Genomic DNA, 16,638 nt, shown 5'->3' on the forward strand with positions numbered 1-16,638 from the left:
TTTACCGACATGGAATTATCAGTGTAATGTCGACCACGCTTTCGTTCATAACGCTTTCCAGTTCTTTGTGGTTTTGGAAATCTAACTTTCATCAAATAACTTGAGTCTGCGATCTTTTTTCACTCTTTGCGGTACGGTGCAAACTTTATTTTTTGCTGCCGCCTGGTAGAATACTGGGATGCTTCCATACCTGATTTTGCCTTCTTTGTAATTACGAGGCGGCTCAAAATTACTTGAATGTGGATCTCGGTTGAATTACATGTGATTAAAAGTATCCGGACACCCCCAAAAACATACGTTTTTCATATTAGGTGCATTGTGCTGCCACCTATTGCCAGGTACTCCATATCAGCGACCTCAGTACTCATTAGACATCGTGTGAGACCAGAAGGAGGCGCTCCGCGGAACTCACGAACTTCGAACGTGGTCAGTTGATTTCGTCACTTGTGTCATACGGCTGTACGTGAGATTTCCCTATCCTAAACATCCCTTGATCCACTGTTTCCGATGTGATAGTGAAGTGGTAACGTGAAGGGACACATACAGCACAAAAGTGTACAGGCCTACCTCGTCTGCTGACTGACAGATACCACCGACATTTTAAGAGGGGCGTATATTTAATAAGCAGAAATCTATCCAGACCATCACATAGGAATTCCAAACTGTATCAGGATCCACTGCAAGTACTATAACAGTTAGGCGGGAGGTGAGAAAACTTGGATTTCGTGGTCGAGCGGCTGTTCATAAGCCATACATCACGCCGGTAAATTCCAAACGACGCCTCACTTGGTGTAAGGAGCGTAAACATTGGACGACAGCGGAAAAACATTGTGTAGAGTGACGAATCGCTGTACACAATGTGGCCATCCGATGGCAGGATGTGGGTACACAATTCCCGGTGAACGTCATCTGCCAGCGTGTGTAGTGCCAACAGTAAAATTCGGAGGCGCTGGTGTTATGGTGTGGTCGTGTTTTTCACGCAGGGGGCTTGCACCCCTTGTTGTTTTGCGTGGCACTATCATAGCACAGCCCTCCATTGACGTTTAGAGCAGCTTGTTACTTCCCATTGCTGAAGAGCAATTCAGGGATGGCGACTGCATCTTTCAACATGATCTAGCACCTGTTCATAATGCACGGCCTGTGGAATAGTGCCTACATGACAATAACGTCCCTGTAGTGGACTGGCCTGCACAGAGACCCGACCTGCACCCTATAGAACACCTTTGGGATGTTTTGGCGCGCCTATTTCGTGCCAGGCCCCACCGGTCCACATCGATACCTCTCCTCAGTGCAGCACTCCGTGAAGAATGGGCTTCCATTCCCGAAGAAACCTTCCACCACCTGATTGAACGTATGCCTGCCGGAGTGGAAGCTGTCATCAGGCCTAAGGGTGGGCCAACACCATACTGAATTCCAGCCTTACTGATGTAGGGTGCCACGAACTTGTAAGCCATTTTCAACCAGGTGTCCGGATACTTTTGATCACATAGTATATGTCTCGTCGCAGCTAAATATAGTGAAGCTGAACCGAAGCATAAAAACATGCTTTTATGGTATCTTTCCCGCACGAATAACACGCCAATACACTGACATTACTACTTTTACTGAACGTGATCACTCGTGAATTACGTCAGGTGTTAATACTTACTGAGCTTTCTTCTCAAGCTGTCTTTTAGTTTTCACAGCTCTAATTCTCACTGCGCTTCCTTTCGATTTCTCTCCCGAGGATAACTAGCCCTACATGGAGGTCGAAGTTGACAGTCATGTAATCAACACCACACTGCTACCTGCAAGATGAAAATAGCGGAAACAGCAAGCAAAGAAGCGGGTGAATAAAGCAGGCTGTGAAACTTGCCATAAATATTATTCGTTTCGAACCGTGGGCTGCGGTGTACATAATACGATTTGCTCCGATTCATGTTTTCAGACGCTAGATCACTTTGGAAAAGTATAGGAAATGAAGCGATCCGACTCAAGAGCCTTAAAGAGCAAACCACAATTTGGTTGGAAATGCATCAAAATGTTTCTTTTTAAAATTCAGTCTTGATCAGAAGGTAGGTGGAGCACTCTTCTCAGCTGCTGTGGTGTCAACTGCTCCACTTACCATCTTCGAAGGATGCCATGGGTCTGAAGATGGTCATGTGATATGATCGAAGCCGGTCACCTATGTTCTTGTGACATACGTGGTGTGATCAAGACTGAATTTTAAAAAGAAAAAATTTAAAAATCTTTGATCACTGTTCCAAAAATGGGCATCAAAATGTATTTTAACTTCAGGTGCATTCAATACGTTTGGAAATGACGGTCCTCGTGTACTCTCTCCTAACAGTGCGCCACTCTTGTTGCGCAGTGGCCTTAGCGTGAGACGACATGTTTAGCTTATTCTCTCAAGTCCCTATGCACAGTTGGACGCCTGATTTCGCCAGTCTAGTCTTGTCTGTGATAGTAATGTCTAGAACATGCGAAGACTGTGTGATTTTTCAGAAGTGCTGCACACTGAGGGCGAGGATGGCTATAGAACACGTGAGGGGATTGGTCGTACCGCGGATGTATTGCGGGGACTTCCTCCCGCGAGAACGTCCTTCCGACAGGTCGCGCGGCTGTTAATTTCGAGCCCGCTGGCGCTCCTAACCATTGTCATCAGGTGCGGCCCACTGGGCGGGAGGCGCGCCGCTGCGCCCTTGCCGCGGCGGAAGTAAAGCCCTCTTTCGCTGCTCGCTTCGTGGTCGCGAGGTCCGTCTGAAGGTCGGAGCGTCTGCTAGCTGTGCTGGCGATGCACGGGGACGCCGACCAGTCGCTAACAAGCAGTACTGAACATCAGCTGAAACTGCTAAAGCTTGACAATCTCGGGGTGCGGTGGATCAATGCCCGTCACGTTCTGTACAGGATTTTCCTGTTAATTAGCTCCACTGGTGACCTAATTAACCAATTTCCCTTCAACAGAGAACTAATTTCTGTGACTGGATTACAGCATAGAGCGCACCTATGCTTAAATTTTTAAAAATGGGGCTATTCCACAGCGTTACGGTCCTACGTCACTCGCCTATCCGTGTAACCGAATTGTAAACGTTAACTTCAAGTAGACCTCACCATAAGAAATGAAGAATAGAGAAAATTTACAAATAGAAACATATTCAAAATTGTAGCCTACTATTGCGGTGCTATTTTTTATTGCGAAACTTTGGGTATAGACACTGTATAACAAATCATACACCTGAAATAAACTTCTAAATTTCTCCGATGTACGTAATTTGATTAAAAGTAAGAGTCGAATCGTGCACCGAGTCCATCTGCAAATTTTGAAATTGGGTAATTTGTGGTAACGTCTTATGGGACCAAACTGCTGAGGTCATCGGTCCTTAAGCTTACGTACTACTTAATCTGACTTAACCTAACTTGGAACACGTGAGACAATACTGACCTTACGGCTTATATTACAAAATAGATTAAAGAAAGGCAAACCTACGTTTCTAGCATTTGTAGACTAAGAGAAAGCTTTTGACAATGTTGACTGGAATACCCTCTTTCAAATTCTAAAGGTGGCAGGGGTAAAATATAGGGAGCTAAAAGCTATTTACAATTTGTACAGAAACCAGATGGCAGTTATAAGAGTTTAGGGGCACGAAAGGGAAGCGGTGGTTGGGAAGGGAGTGAGACAGAGTTGTAGCCTCTCCGCGATGTTATTCAATCTGTACATTGAGCAAGCAGTAAAGAAAACAAAAGAAAAATTCGGAGTCGGTATTAAAATCCATGGAGAAGAAATAAAAACTTTGAGGTTCACCGATGACGTTGTAATTCTGTCAGAGACAGCAAAGGACAAAATCAAAACGAGGATAATGGAATGTAGTCGAATTAAGTCGGGTGATGCTGAGGGAATTAGATTAGTAAATGAGACGTTTAAAGTAGTGAAGGAGTTTTGCTGTGTGGGGAGCAAAATAACTGATGGTGGTCGAAGTAGAGAGGATATAAAATATAGGCTGGCAATGGGAAGGAAAGCGTTTCTGAAGAAGTGAAATTTGTTAATATCGAGTATAGATTTAAGTGTCGGGAAGTCGTTTCTGAAAGCATTTGTACGGAGTGCAACCATGTATGGAAGTGAAACATGGACGATAAATAGTTTTGACAAGAAGGGAATAGATGCTTTCGAAATGTGGTGCTACAGAAAAATGCTGAAGATTAGATGGGCAGATCACATAACTAATGAGGAGGTGTTGAATAGAATTGGGGAGAAGAGGAGTTTGTGGCACAACTTGACAAGAAGAAGGGATCAGTTGGTAGTGCATATTCTGAGGCATCAAGGGATCACAAATTTAGTGCTGGAAGGCAGCGTGGAGGGTAAAAATCGTAGAGGGAGACCAAGAGATGAATACACTAAGCAGATTCAGAAGGATGTATGTTGCAGTAAGTACTGGGAGAGGAAGAAGCTTGCACAGGGTAGAGTAGCATGGAGAGCTGCATCAAACCAGTCTCAGGACTGAAGACCACAACAACAACAACGCTAAGGACAACACAAAGGCACCCATTCCCGAGGGAGGCTCTGAGCACTATAGGACTGAGGTCATCAGTCCCCTAGAACTTAGAACTACTTAAACCTCACTAACCTAAGGACATCACACACATCCATGCCCGAGGCAGGATTCGAACCTGCGACCGCAGCGGTCGCGTGGTTCCGGAATGAAGCGCCTAGAACCGCTCGACCACAGCGGCCGACCCGAGGGAGTGCTCGAACATCCGACGGGGGTAGCCGTGTGGGTCGTGACAAGGCGCCCTAGACCGCGCGGCTACCCCGAGCAGCAGAGCCCATCTGCTGTCAAATTACACCCTCCTTTCTTTATCTTTCAGTTCCTACAAATGCCTCTCACATTCCGTGTCTCTGTCATATACACTCGAGTACACAACTTCCAGAATACGCACCTTCGTTTACACACAGGTTGACATGAGGGAATGGCAATGTGCACTCTTGTCACCTTTGTGACTTTCCTGTAATATCTCCGAATATCGTAGCCTCCCCATCGACGTAAGTGAGACGGCATGCATCTAATGCAATAGTAGCGTGTAGAAATATTAGGATCATAGTCTGAAAGACGGTTTACAGTCACTCGAAGTTCCATGCATTCTAGCAAAGTCGAAACAGTCGTTCCATATTGACAGACATCTATGAACAAAGTACTCTTTCCGAGTTGTGGCTGGAGCTTTAGTTGTTATTGATGTCGTGATCTTCAGAAAGAAGACTGGCTTCATGCAGCTTTCCATGCTACTCTATCCTCTGGTAGCCTCTTCACCTCTCTGTAACTGATAATGTCCACACTGGCTTGAATCTGCTTGGTCAAGTCTTGGTCTCCCAATTAAACACTTCCCCGTTCACAATGAACACACTTCGTTCCATTACCAAACCGACAGTTAATTCCTTAATGGGACGATAAGTGTCCATCAGCCGGTCCCTTCTTTTAGTCAAGTAGCGTCATAAACTGCTTTTTGGCCCGTTACGATTCGGCATCTCCCTGTAAGTTAATTTCTTTACCTATTTAATCTTCAGAATTCCTCCATATCAACACGAAAGCTTCTATTCCCTTCTTGTTTGAACTATTTATCGTCCTCGTTGTCCTTCGGTACCAGCCTACATTGCAGGCAAATCCCGGCAGCGCGGGGTAGGCGAGCGGTCTGGGCGTCTTGTCACGGTCCGCGCCCCCCCCCCCCCCCCCCCCCCCCCCGTTGGAGGTTCGAGTCCTACCTCGGGGATGGGTGTCTGTGTTGTCCATAGCGTAAGTTAGTTTAACTTAGATTAATTAGTGTGTAGCCTTAGGGTCCGATGACCTAAGCAGTTTGGTCCCATACAATCTTTCTACAAATTAACAAAGATTTTCCAGGCAATTATCCCCAGAAAAGACTTCCCAATATTTACGAGGGGCGCTCAATAAGTAATGCAACATATTTTTTTCTCACTTCATTTCGGTTGCAAGACTGTAGAATTTGCTGTGAGACATCGTGAAATATTCCCTCGATAGATGGTGGCACTACACGTATCCTTCGACATGGCGTTTCAAACGTAGGTGCGTTTCAAGCAGAGACCTGTCGTTGAGTTCCTTTTGGAGGAAAATCAGAGCATCGCAGATATTTATAGGCGTTTGCTGAATGTCTACGGAAAACCTGGCAGTGAACAAAAGCAGGATGAGCTGCTGGGGGAGGCGTCTGCCATCATCGCAATAAGGTCGCTCGAACCTGATCTCTTGCTGACCGCCCGTCCACATACAGCTGTGACTCCTGCAGTGTTGGGACATGCGGACACTTTCATTCGAGTTGATCGACGGATCACAATCAAACACCTCGCTGCTCAACTCGGCTTCTTCGTTGGTAGTGCAGACACACTCGTTCACCACTGAAGCATTCAACCCGCTGGGTTCCTCGCTGCCTAACAGAAGACTATAAAGAGCAAAGAAGGACCGTCTGAGCCGAATTGCTTGACCGTTGCGAGACTGATCGTGATCATTTTTTGCCAAACATCGTCACAGGCGATGGAGCATGGGTTCATCACTTACAACCGGAAACAAAACGGCAGTCGATGGAGCGACTTCACACCACCTCTCCTCCGAAGAAAGCCACAGCCTCAACCAGTAAAGTCATTGTGACGGTCTGTCGGAACTTTGAAGATGTAATTCTGATATGATAACGCAAAGCCTCACAAAACTCTGCTCACCCGAGAGGAGCTCGCAGAGAAGTCCAATGGACTGTTCTTGCTCATCTACCCTGCAGCCCAGATCTCGCACCTTCTGACTTCCATCTGTGTGGTCCAATGAAGGATGCACTCTGCGAGAAGCAGTACGTGGATGGAAATGGAAATGAGCGTTTGGCGTCATTGGCCGGGAGGCCCTGTGCGGGACAGGTCCGGCCGCCTTGGTGCGGGTCTTATTACATTCGGCGCCACATTGGGCGACCTGCAGGCCGGATAGGGATGAAATGATGATGAAGACAACACAACACCCAGTCCCTGAGCGGAGAAAATCCCCGACCCAGCGGCGAATCGAACCGAGACCCGTAGGACGGCAATCCGTCACGCTGACCACTCAGCTATCAGGGTGGTCAGCATGTGGATGATGGGGAGGATCTTGATGCAGCAAGACGTTGGATCCAAAGTCGAGATTTTGTTGAAAAACGTGACTGTAGCTAAACGAGTGAGGAATAATATTGTGTATTGGAATCCTGGATAAAAGCAATCTGGTTTCAGAAAAAAATGTGTTACATTACTTATTGAACGCCCCTCGTACATTTTCATTCGATGTTAGTTATTTTCTTTTTTCCAGAATCGCTTGTACTATTATTGAGAATGTCCTCCTTATCTCACGCTGATTTCGCTGCGCAAATAACAAAACATATGTTGATTTTACTGTCGCAGTTCCTTTTGTAATTCTCTCGTTATTGCCTGATTGTATTCGACTACCTTATATTATCCTTGTTTTTCTTTTATTCATTAGACCTCTATTCAAGATAATATCCATTCCGTTCAAATGATCTTCCAAGCCGTCTGCTGTCTGTGATAGAAATGCAGTGTCACTACCAATCCACAAAATTTTTACTTCTTCTATATGAAATTTTATTTTCTTTCCAAACTTCTCCTTAGTTTCCTTTATTTTAGTGCTTGCTCAATGAATAAATTGAATAACATCGAGTGTATGTTACGGAGCACTCTCATTTCCTTTTCGACCAAGAGCTCAATTTCATATCCTTAGACTCATAATTACAGACTTATTTCTGTGTATATTGTAGTTAGTATCTCGCTTTCTGTATTTTATCCCTGCTGCCCTCACAGCTTCATAGTGTATTCCAGTCAATATTGTCAAAATCTTTCTAAAAATATACAAATGCAATGAATGTAGATTTGCATTCCTTCTTGGTCTTCTAAGATACCTCATAGGATCCTTATTACACCACGTGTTCCTACGTTTGTCCGGGGTCCAAAGTGATCTACCACCAGATTAAGTTCTATGAGTTTTTCCATTATTCTGTAAATAATTCGTGTCAGTTCTTTGCAGTCATTATTTTTCTAATTGATGGTTCTATAATATTTTCATCTTTCAGATTCTGCATTGTCTGGAAATGGAGTTATTCTTTTCTTCTTGAATTATAAGGGTATTTCGCATGTCTCATATATTTTGCATATTAGATGCAATAATTTTGTCATTGTAGATTGTCAATAATTTTGTGGGAATGTCGTCGTCTTGTTATTTCTACAATAAACAGTCGTCTACTGCTTGTCCTCTAATGAACGTTGTAACGTATACATAGAAGCAGATAACCACATATCCTAAATTATACCACTCATGCAAGCAACAATTATGAGTACAAAGACGATTGTATTTGTGTCACAGTGCTGCAGTTTATCTCTAATGATACTGAACAAAGCTATTTCTTTGAAAAAGAACTCCGTCTTCAGGCCACAAGTGGCCCATCGGGACCATCCGACCGCCGTGTCATCCTCAGTTGAAGATGTGGATAGGTGCGGCGTGTGATCAGCACACCGTCCTCCCGGTCGTTATGATGGTTTTCTTTGACCGGAGCCGCTACTATTCGGTCGAGTAGCTCCTCAATTGGCATCACGAGGCTGAGTGCACCCCGAAGAATGGTAACAGCGCATGGCAGCTGTATGGCCACCCATCCAAGTGCCGGCCACGCCCGACAGCGCTTAACTTCGGTGATCTCACGGGAACCGGTGTATCCACTGCGGCAAGGCCGATGCCATTTCTTTGAAGCAACTGCCTAAACTTTTGACTATCGCTATCAAAACAGACCGCTCACAACAATGAGCCATGTACTGTCGCAAAAACTGCAATATAAGACTGATTGGAAAAATGGGAGGCTACGGTAATTCCTTCCCACCAGAGACGTTATAGTGTCCACTAGAACATCATAAACTGAGCTAGTCATAAAATATCATAACCACAACCAAAGCCGTCGTTACCCGAAACTGTACACCAACGTGACTTCTTCAATCACAAACAAAGTATATCACTAAGTTTAAAACGTACAATCACATCAACTGTTAGCAGATCTTCTAGGGAGTTTTAAGCGCATCTTCGAGTGTTGCTTTGCAGATGAACTAGTACACGGTCCTGAGAAATGTAATTATCTTGCAATGATTCACTGAAGACCATAGGTTGTACCAAATTATTTGTGAAAATCTTTTTAAAAAACTGTACATTAATGCGATAAGTTCACAACCACGAACTAAAACTGTAATATGCTGCTGGTATCAAGTCAAAGTCAATGGCAATTTGTCCCTATCTCATTGATTAGCAAACAGTTAACAGATAATTCACGAAAAGCTGGAGGTACAGAACGATCTTCTGTTGGTGAGTGGGGAAACCATTAGTCGAAACATCACAGCATGCCTGCTCTCAAATTTCATGTAGCGTAGGCCATGTTTGATTTGCTAATGGCATTTAACAGAATGTGTGAGGAGAGGTTATTTTCTACGTCGGAGGGTTGCTCTCTCGGTTATAAATTGATGAGCACTGTTCATAAAGCTAGCAGGTCCGTCACATACACATTATAACACATTGTGTTGAAATGGTTTTGTTGAAGAGGGCTACACTGAAAGTTTTCACTAGTTTAGTAGCTTCATTGATCCGCCCCGATAGCACAGTGGTCAGCGCGGCGGTCTGTCACGTCAAGCCGCCAGGGTTCGATTCACGGCTAAGTCGAAGATTTTCTCCGCTCAGGGACTGGGTGTTGTGTTGTCCTCATTATCATTTCATCATTATCAGAGGAAGGCAACGGGAAACCATCACTGGAATCACTTACCTAGACGCTCATTCGGTGGACTTCTCTGACGGGGCTTCCCCCATGACCAGACCTGCCGTAAGGCAAAACACAAAGTTTTAAGCTTCATTGACGTGTTGTCTTGCTTCAAGGTTATTCCACTTTGTTTTGCGCAAAATTAACTACTCTGGAAGAAACTTCCTGGCAGATTAAAACTGTGTGCCCGACCGAGACTCGAACTCGGGACCTTTGCCTTTCGCGGGCAAGTGCTCTACCAACTGAGCTACCGGAGCACGACTCACGCCCGGTACTCACAGCTTTACTTCTGCCAGTATCTCGTCTCCTACCTTCCAAACTTTACAGAAGCTCTCCTGCGAACCTTGCAGAACTAGCACTCCTGAAAGAAAGGATATAGCGGAGACATGGCTTAGCCACAGCCTGGGGGATGTTTCCAGAATGAGATTTTCACTCTGCAGCGGAGTGTGCGCTGATATGAAACTTCCTGGCAGATTAAAACTGTGTGCCCGACCGAGACTCGAACTCGGGACCTTTGCCTTTCGCGGGCAAGTGCTCTACCAACTGAGCTACCGAAGCACGACTCACGCCTGGTACTCACAGCTTTACTTCTGCCAGTATCTCGTCTCCTACCTTCCAAACTTTACAGAAGCTCTCCTGCGAACCTTGCAGAACTAGCACTCCTGAAAGAAAGGATATAGCGGAGACATGGCTTAGCCACAGCCTGGGGGATGTTTCCAGAATGAGATTTTCACTCTGCAGCGGAGTGTGCGCTGATATGAAACTTCCTGGCAGATTAAAACAGTGTGCCCGACCGAGACTCGAACTCGGGACCTTTGCCTTTCGCGGGCAAGTGCTCTACCAACTGAGCTACCGGAGCACGACTCACGCCCTGTACTCACAGCTTTACTTCTGCCAGTATCTCGTCTCCTACCTTCCAAACTTTACAGAAGCTCTCCTGCGAACCTTGCAGAACTAGCACTCCTGAAAGAAAGGATATAGCGGAGACATGGCTTAGCCACAGCCTGGGGGATGTTTCCAGAATGAGATTTTCACTCTGCAGCGGAGTGTGCGCTGATATGAAACTTCCTGGCAGATTAAAACTGTGTGCCCGACCGAGACTCGAACTCGGGACCTTTGCCTTTCGCGGGCAAGTGCTCTACAACTGAGCTACCGGAGCACGACTCACGCCCGGTACTCACAGCTTTACTTCTGCCAGTATCTCGTCTCCTACCTTCCAAACTTTACAGAAGCTCTCCTGCGAACCTTGCAGAACTAGCACTCCTGAAAGAAAGGATATAGCGGAGACATGGCTTAGCCACAGCCTGGGGGATGTTTCCAGAATGAGATTTTCACTCTGCAGCGGAGTGTGCGCTGATATGAAACTTCCTGGCAGATTAAAACTGTGTGCCCGACCGAGACTCGAACTCGGGACCTTTGCCTTTCGCGGGCAAGTGCTCTACCAACTGAGCTACCGGAGCACGACTCACGCCCGGTACTCACAGCTTTACTTCTGCCAGTATCTCGTCTCCTACCTTCCAAACTTTACAGAAGCTCTCCTGCGAACCTTGCAGAACTAGCACCCCTGAAAGAAAGGATATAGCGGAGACATGGCTTAGCCACAGCCTGGGGGATGTTTCCAGAATGAGATTTTCACTCTGCAGCGGAGTGTGCGCTGATATGAAACTTCCTGGCAGATTAAAACTGTGTGCCCGACCGAGACTCGAACTCGGGACCTTTGCCTTTCGCGGGCAAGTGCTCTACAACTGAGCTACCGGAGCACGACTCACGCCCGGTACTCACAGCTTTACTTCTGCCAGTATCTCGTCTCCTACCTTCCAAACTTTACAGAAGCTCTCCTGCGAACCTTGCAGAACTAGCACTCCTGAAAGAAAGGATATAGCGGAGACATGGCTTAGCCACAGCCTGGGGGATGTTTCCAGAATGAGATTTTCACTCTGCAGCGGAGTGTGCGCTGATATGAAACTTCCTGGCAGATTAAAACTGTGTGCCCGACCGAGACTCGAACTCGGGACCTTTGCCTTTCGCGGGCAAGTGCTCTACCAACTGAGCTACCGGAGCACGACTCACGCCCGGTACTCACAGCTTTACTTCTGCCAGTATCTCGTCTCCTACCTTCCAAACTTTACAGAAGCTCTCCTGCGAACCTTGCAGAACTAGCACTCCTGAAAGAAAGGATATAGCGGAGACATGGCTTAGCCACAGCCTGGGGGATGTTTCCAGAATGAGATTTTCACTCTGCAGCGGAGTGTGCGCTGATATGAAACTTCCTGGCAGATTAAAACTGTGTGCCCGACCGAGACTCGAACTCGGGACCTTTGCCTTTCGCGGGCAAGTGCTCTACCAACTGAGCTACCGGAGCACGACTCACGCCCGGTACTCACAGCTTTACTTCTGCCAGTATCTCGTCTCCTACCTTCCAAACTTTACAGAAGCTCTCCTGCGAACCTTGCAGAACTAGCACTCCTGAAAGAAAGGATATAGCGGAGACATGGCTTAGCCACAGCCTGGGGGATGTTTCCAGAATGAGATTTTCACTCTGCAGCGGAGTGTGCGCTGATATGAAACTTCCTGGCAGATTAAAACTGTGTGCCCGACCGAGACTCGAACTCGGGACCTTTGCCTTTCGCGGGCAAGTGCTCATATCAGCGCACACTCCGCTGCAGAGTGAAAATCTCATTCTGGAAACATCCCCCAGGCTGTGGCTAAGCCATGTCTCCGCTATATCCTTTCTTTCAGGAGTGCTAGTTCTGCAAGGTTAGCAGGAGAGCTTCTGTAAAGTTTGGAAGGTAGGAGACGAGATACTGGCAGAAGTAAAGCTGTGAGTACCGGGCGTGAGTCGTGCTCCGGTAGCTCAGTTGGTAGAGCACTTGCCCGTGAAAGGCAAAGGTCCCGAGTTCGAGTCTCGGTCGGGCACACAGTTTTAATCTGCCAGGAAGTTTCATATCAGCGCACACTCCGCTGCAGAGTGAAAATCTCATTCTGGAAACATCCCCCAGGCTGTGGCTAAGCCATGTCTCCGCTATATCCTTTCTTTCAGGAGTGCTAGTTCTGCAAGGTTCACAGGAGAGCTTCTGTAAAGTTTGGAAGGTAGGAGACGAGATACTGGCAGAAGTAAAGCTGTGAGTACCGGGCGTGAGTCGTGCTCCGGTAGCTCAGTTGGTAGAGCACTTGCCCGCGAAAGGCAAAGGTCCCGAGTTCGAGTCTCGGTCGGGCACACAGTTTTAATCTGCCAGGAAGTTTCATATCAGCGCACACTCCGCTGCAGAGTGAAAATCTCATTCTGGAAACATCCCCCAGGCTGTGGCTAAGCCATGTCTCCGCTATATCCTTTCTTTCAGGAGTGCTAGTTCTGCAAGGTTCGCAGGAGAGCTTCTGTAAAGTTTGGAAGGTAGGAGACGAGATACTGGCAGAAGTAAAGCTGTGAGTACCGGGCGTGAGTCGTGCTCCGGTAGCTCAGTTGGTAGAGCACTTGCCCGCGAAAGGCAAAGGTCCCGAGTTCGAGTCTCGGTCGGGCACACAGTTTTAATCTGCCAGGAAGTTTCATATCAGCGCACACTCCGCTGCAGAGTGAAAATCTCATTCTGGAAACATCCCCCAGGCTGTGGCTAAGCCATGTCTCCGCTATATCCTTTCTTTCAGGAGTGCTAGTTCTGCAAGGTTCGCAGGAGAGCTTCTGTAAAGTTTGGAAGGTAGGAGACGAGATACTGGCAGAAGTAAAGCTGTGAGTACCGGGCGTGAGTCGTGCTCCGGTAGCTCAGTTGGTAGAGCACTTGCCCGCGAAAGGCAAAGGTCCCGAGTTCGAGTCTCGGTCGGGCACACAGTTTTAATCTGCCAGGAAGTTTCATATCAGCGCACACTCCGCTGCAGAGTGAAAATCTCATTCTACTCTGGAAGATCTTAACTTTTATAAGGGTAGAACACCACACACACTGGACGCATTCGGGAGGACGACGGTTGAATCCCGCGTCCGCCTGGGGAATCTCTCTGGGCCTTGTCGTGGCGCCAGCTCTTCTGTGGGTCGTTCGAAGGCGTGTCGCGATGTCAGGGATGAGCCTGCAGACTGGCGGTGCCATTCGCAACCGTTCAGTGAGAGGTTGCTGTCGGCTGTCATTTACTCGGGGCCTGGCTCTTTCGATAGGCTGTCGAAGGAGTAACATGGTATAAGTGACGGGTAACCCAAGTTTCGAGGGTCGCCTCCATTCACAGCCACCTGGTGAAGGCTGGTTTACAGCATCCGCTGCACGTGGCGTAGCTCCCCCTCCAATTTCGCTGGGCAGTGGAGGCGACAGGTAGACCCCCAGCTATCCCGGCATTCATTCAGCGCTGACAGCAGCCCTCCACTCAGCTGGCAGATCTCCAGGCTGTGCCACCGCACGCATTTTCCTTCAGGCTACTACGTGATCGTTGTTGCCGGCCACAAATTTTTGCCTTGCAGCGTCTCACCGGATGCATCGATTGAGAGTCTAACAGCTCCCAAAATCTGCACAATCCTTGTAGTACTTTTCAGTGCCAATGTTTTACAAAGTTCTATGTGCATAGTTTCTTAGGAACAAAATTAACAACACAAAAATATGTAGCTTGAGTAAATGCATTGAAATAGTATATATAATTCCTTGTGTGATTGTAATAACAAAGAAATGAAAGAGGAAGTATGTGTTATCATACAGACTAAACATGACACCCTTAATATTAATACATGTCTTAAATATATGGTGTGAAGTGTCTCTGGTCTGTGTGTGAGAGTTGTGTTAGTACCATTTCCCGACATGCATTACCCCAATGACAGGCCAGCCTTGCATCCACTCTTCACCCAACATGCTCTTTCCACACAGCACTCAGTATTACCTTATTCGCTTTACCCAGCACCTGTCAACTTTACCTCTAAGTCCTTTCTGCTCTTAGATTGTGACTACGCTACGTACACTCCTCCTGTTCTTGATACTTCTCTCAGCATTGTCACCCAGTGCCAACGTGGTCAGAAACCATGCTCACATTTGTCTGCATAGATGTTCTCTCTCATGACACCCGCACCTGCATTCGCATATCTGAAACTTACAAACGTCGTTAGTTTCCGCTTGCTTGTTACTCTACATGTTACAAAAACGCCTCCAATTTCCCCTTGTTGAATCGCTACTGTAATAAAATACAAAAAGCTAAGTTAGTTTCCCGATGTAGGCCGGTCCTCATCCTCACCAACGATCCCCTTCTTACTGCTGCCCTCCTTTTCCTGAAACTGAGGTACGCCACACCACCATGACTCGCACTGCATGTGCTCATTCCTCATAGTGTGCTTTGCCCATGGCGCTCTCTCTAGGCGCCAGCAAAACACAAAGATCTCGAGAAACACTTCATTACATGACTGGTGATGGCTCAGAATCCCCGTAAACTTAGCGTCTCCATGCGTAGGCAGCTAATGCCACCCATAACACACCTGAATACCGAGACAAATACGCGCAGTGGCATGGCCACAATCTCGTCATCGCTAACAGCGGAAAGCAACGTACACTCGCGTCTTAGGCAGTGCGTAAGATACCGCGGGAAAGGGACAGAAGTACTTTCACAGACCATAGTGATATGGTTGAAGACACTACTACGAGAACTATAAATCTGAATTTGTTATTCATAATGCAGTCGTTTCTTGACTAGAAGAAATAATGACCATTTGTCACAAAGGTAAATGCAGGTTGGACCCTGAGCTTCGTTCAGTCAATATGCGGAAGTTATCATGTCAGAGAGAGGTGTCAGTTAATACGAAGAGTAGTCACTGACGACGAATTTCTTCTCATCCCTGACTTTGATTTTCAAGCAGGCAGTGAACACATTGATATGGTGTTGTAACAACCACACTACCCGTTTTATCATGTTCCTCAAGCAGTCGTACGACAAGCTAATAAATGACATTGATGAATATTTCAGTTTCAGAAAGTCAGTAAAGGAATAACGTGGTCTGTGCTATACAACATGACGTAGAATTTGCTGATCCATTGAAGATCTATGTACAAATTGACTCTAACTCTACTGATATACCATAAAAACCTATTCTATAAATGGTTTCACATGACAGATATAGTGAAGAGATTCCCTCAGTTTCTACTTAGACTTCTGCTACGTTTCCCCTGACACAGGTTGGATGGCCTAATGAGGATATAATGATCTTGTTGGTTTTCTTGCTGTCATCGACTATTGCTCTCCTAGTTGCTTCTTTGCTGCTGTTGTTTTCCAATATCCCGCTGGTACTGGTTTGGATTTCCTTGTTCTCTCCAATTTCCTTTTCGCCTTTCGTTGTAATTATCATTGTAATTACCTGGTCTACCTCTGTTCTCCCACGGTGGCTGGTTACTTTCTCTATAGTTCGAGTTTTGTTGTTCCCTGTGATCGATAATTTCCCTCATTTCCCTCATTTCGTCTGTTGTCGTTCCTTACTGACGATCCTTGTCAGCTGCGGTCATTGTTACTATCTCTTGCGTTTTATTCCTCGTCGACATAGTCAAATTCGCGTAGCGCGCTCTTGAGGGATTCAGTGGACTCGCACCGTCTGATGAGGAGTTGTTGGTGGTGCAGAGGTGATTTGTTATAACAGCGCTTCATAATTTCCTTGAGGCTGTACGGCTCGCCCAAAAACCGATTCTTCTTAAAAAAACTTCACCGGATTACGGAATCCTAACACTTCTAAACCTTTGGCTAACATAATCTCCTGCTTGATTCTTTCCTGGGTGTGTTGCGACCAATACGTGTTAAGGAATGCCTTGCTGAACTACTTTGTACGAGCGACAACTCTCAGCAACCCTGTGCCTATGCTCCACAATCGATCCCTCTAAAAATACACAGATAAATTCCAGCTTTTAT

At 46.5% G+C, this 16,638-nt stretch overlaps 9 non-coding genes across 9 annotated transcripts; 4 read left to right on the plus strand and 5 right to left on the minus strand.

The window, feature by feature from the left end:
• Positions 1–9,972: 9,972 nt before the first annotated feature.
• Trnas-cga lies at positions 9,973–10,047 on the minus strand. The gene has a single exon. It is a non-coding gene; the product is annotated as a tRNA-Ser (tRNA).
• A 527-nt stretch (positions 10,048–10,574) lies between these two features.
• On the minus strand, positions 10,575–10,649 carry Trnas-cga. The gene has a single exon. It is a non-coding gene; the product is annotated as a tRNA-Ser (tRNA).
• A 526-nt stretch (positions 10,650–11,175) lies between these two features.
• On the minus strand, positions 11,176–11,250 carry Trnas-cga. The gene has a single exon. It is a non-coding gene; the product is annotated as a tRNA-Ser (tRNA).
• A 526-nt stretch (positions 11,251–11,776) lies between these two features.
• Trnas-cga lies at positions 11,777–11,851 on the minus strand. The gene has a single exon. It is a non-coding gene; the product is annotated as a tRNA-Ser (tRNA).
• Positions 11,852–12,077: 226 nt separating this feature from the next.
• Positions 12,078–12,152, minus strand: Trnas-cga. Its single transcript has one exon. It is a non-coding gene; the product is annotated as a tRNA-Ser (tRNA).
• Positions 12,153–12,631: 479 nt separating this feature from the next.
• On the plus strand, positions 12,632–12,706 carry Trnas-uga. The gene has a single exon. It is a non-coding gene; the product is annotated as a tRNA-Ser (tRNA).
• Positions 12,707–12,932: 226 nt separating this feature from the next.
• Trnas-cga lies at positions 12,933–13,007 on the plus strand. Its single transcript has one exon. It is a non-coding gene; the product is annotated as a tRNA-Ser (tRNA).
• A 226-nt stretch (positions 13,008–13,233) lies between these two features.
• Trnas-cga lies at positions 13,234–13,308 on the plus strand. Its single transcript has one exon. It is a non-coding gene; the product is annotated as a tRNA-Ser (tRNA).
• Positions 13,309–13,534: 226 nt separating this feature from the next.
• Positions 13,535–13,609, plus strand: Trnas-cga. Its single transcript has one exon. It is a non-coding gene; the product is annotated as a tRNA-Ser (tRNA).
• Positions 13,610–16,638: the final 3,029 nt, after the last annotated feature.

The sequence above is a fragment of the Schistocerca piceifrons genome, chromosome 2 (genome assembly GCF_021461385.2).
Source record: "Schistocerca piceifrons isolate TAMUIC-IGC-003096 chromosome 2, iqSchPice1.1, whole genome shotgun sequence".
In the NCBI taxonomy this organism is placed as follows: Eukaryota; Metazoa; Arthropoda; class Insecta; order Orthoptera; family Acrididae; genus Schistocerca; species Schistocerca piceifrons.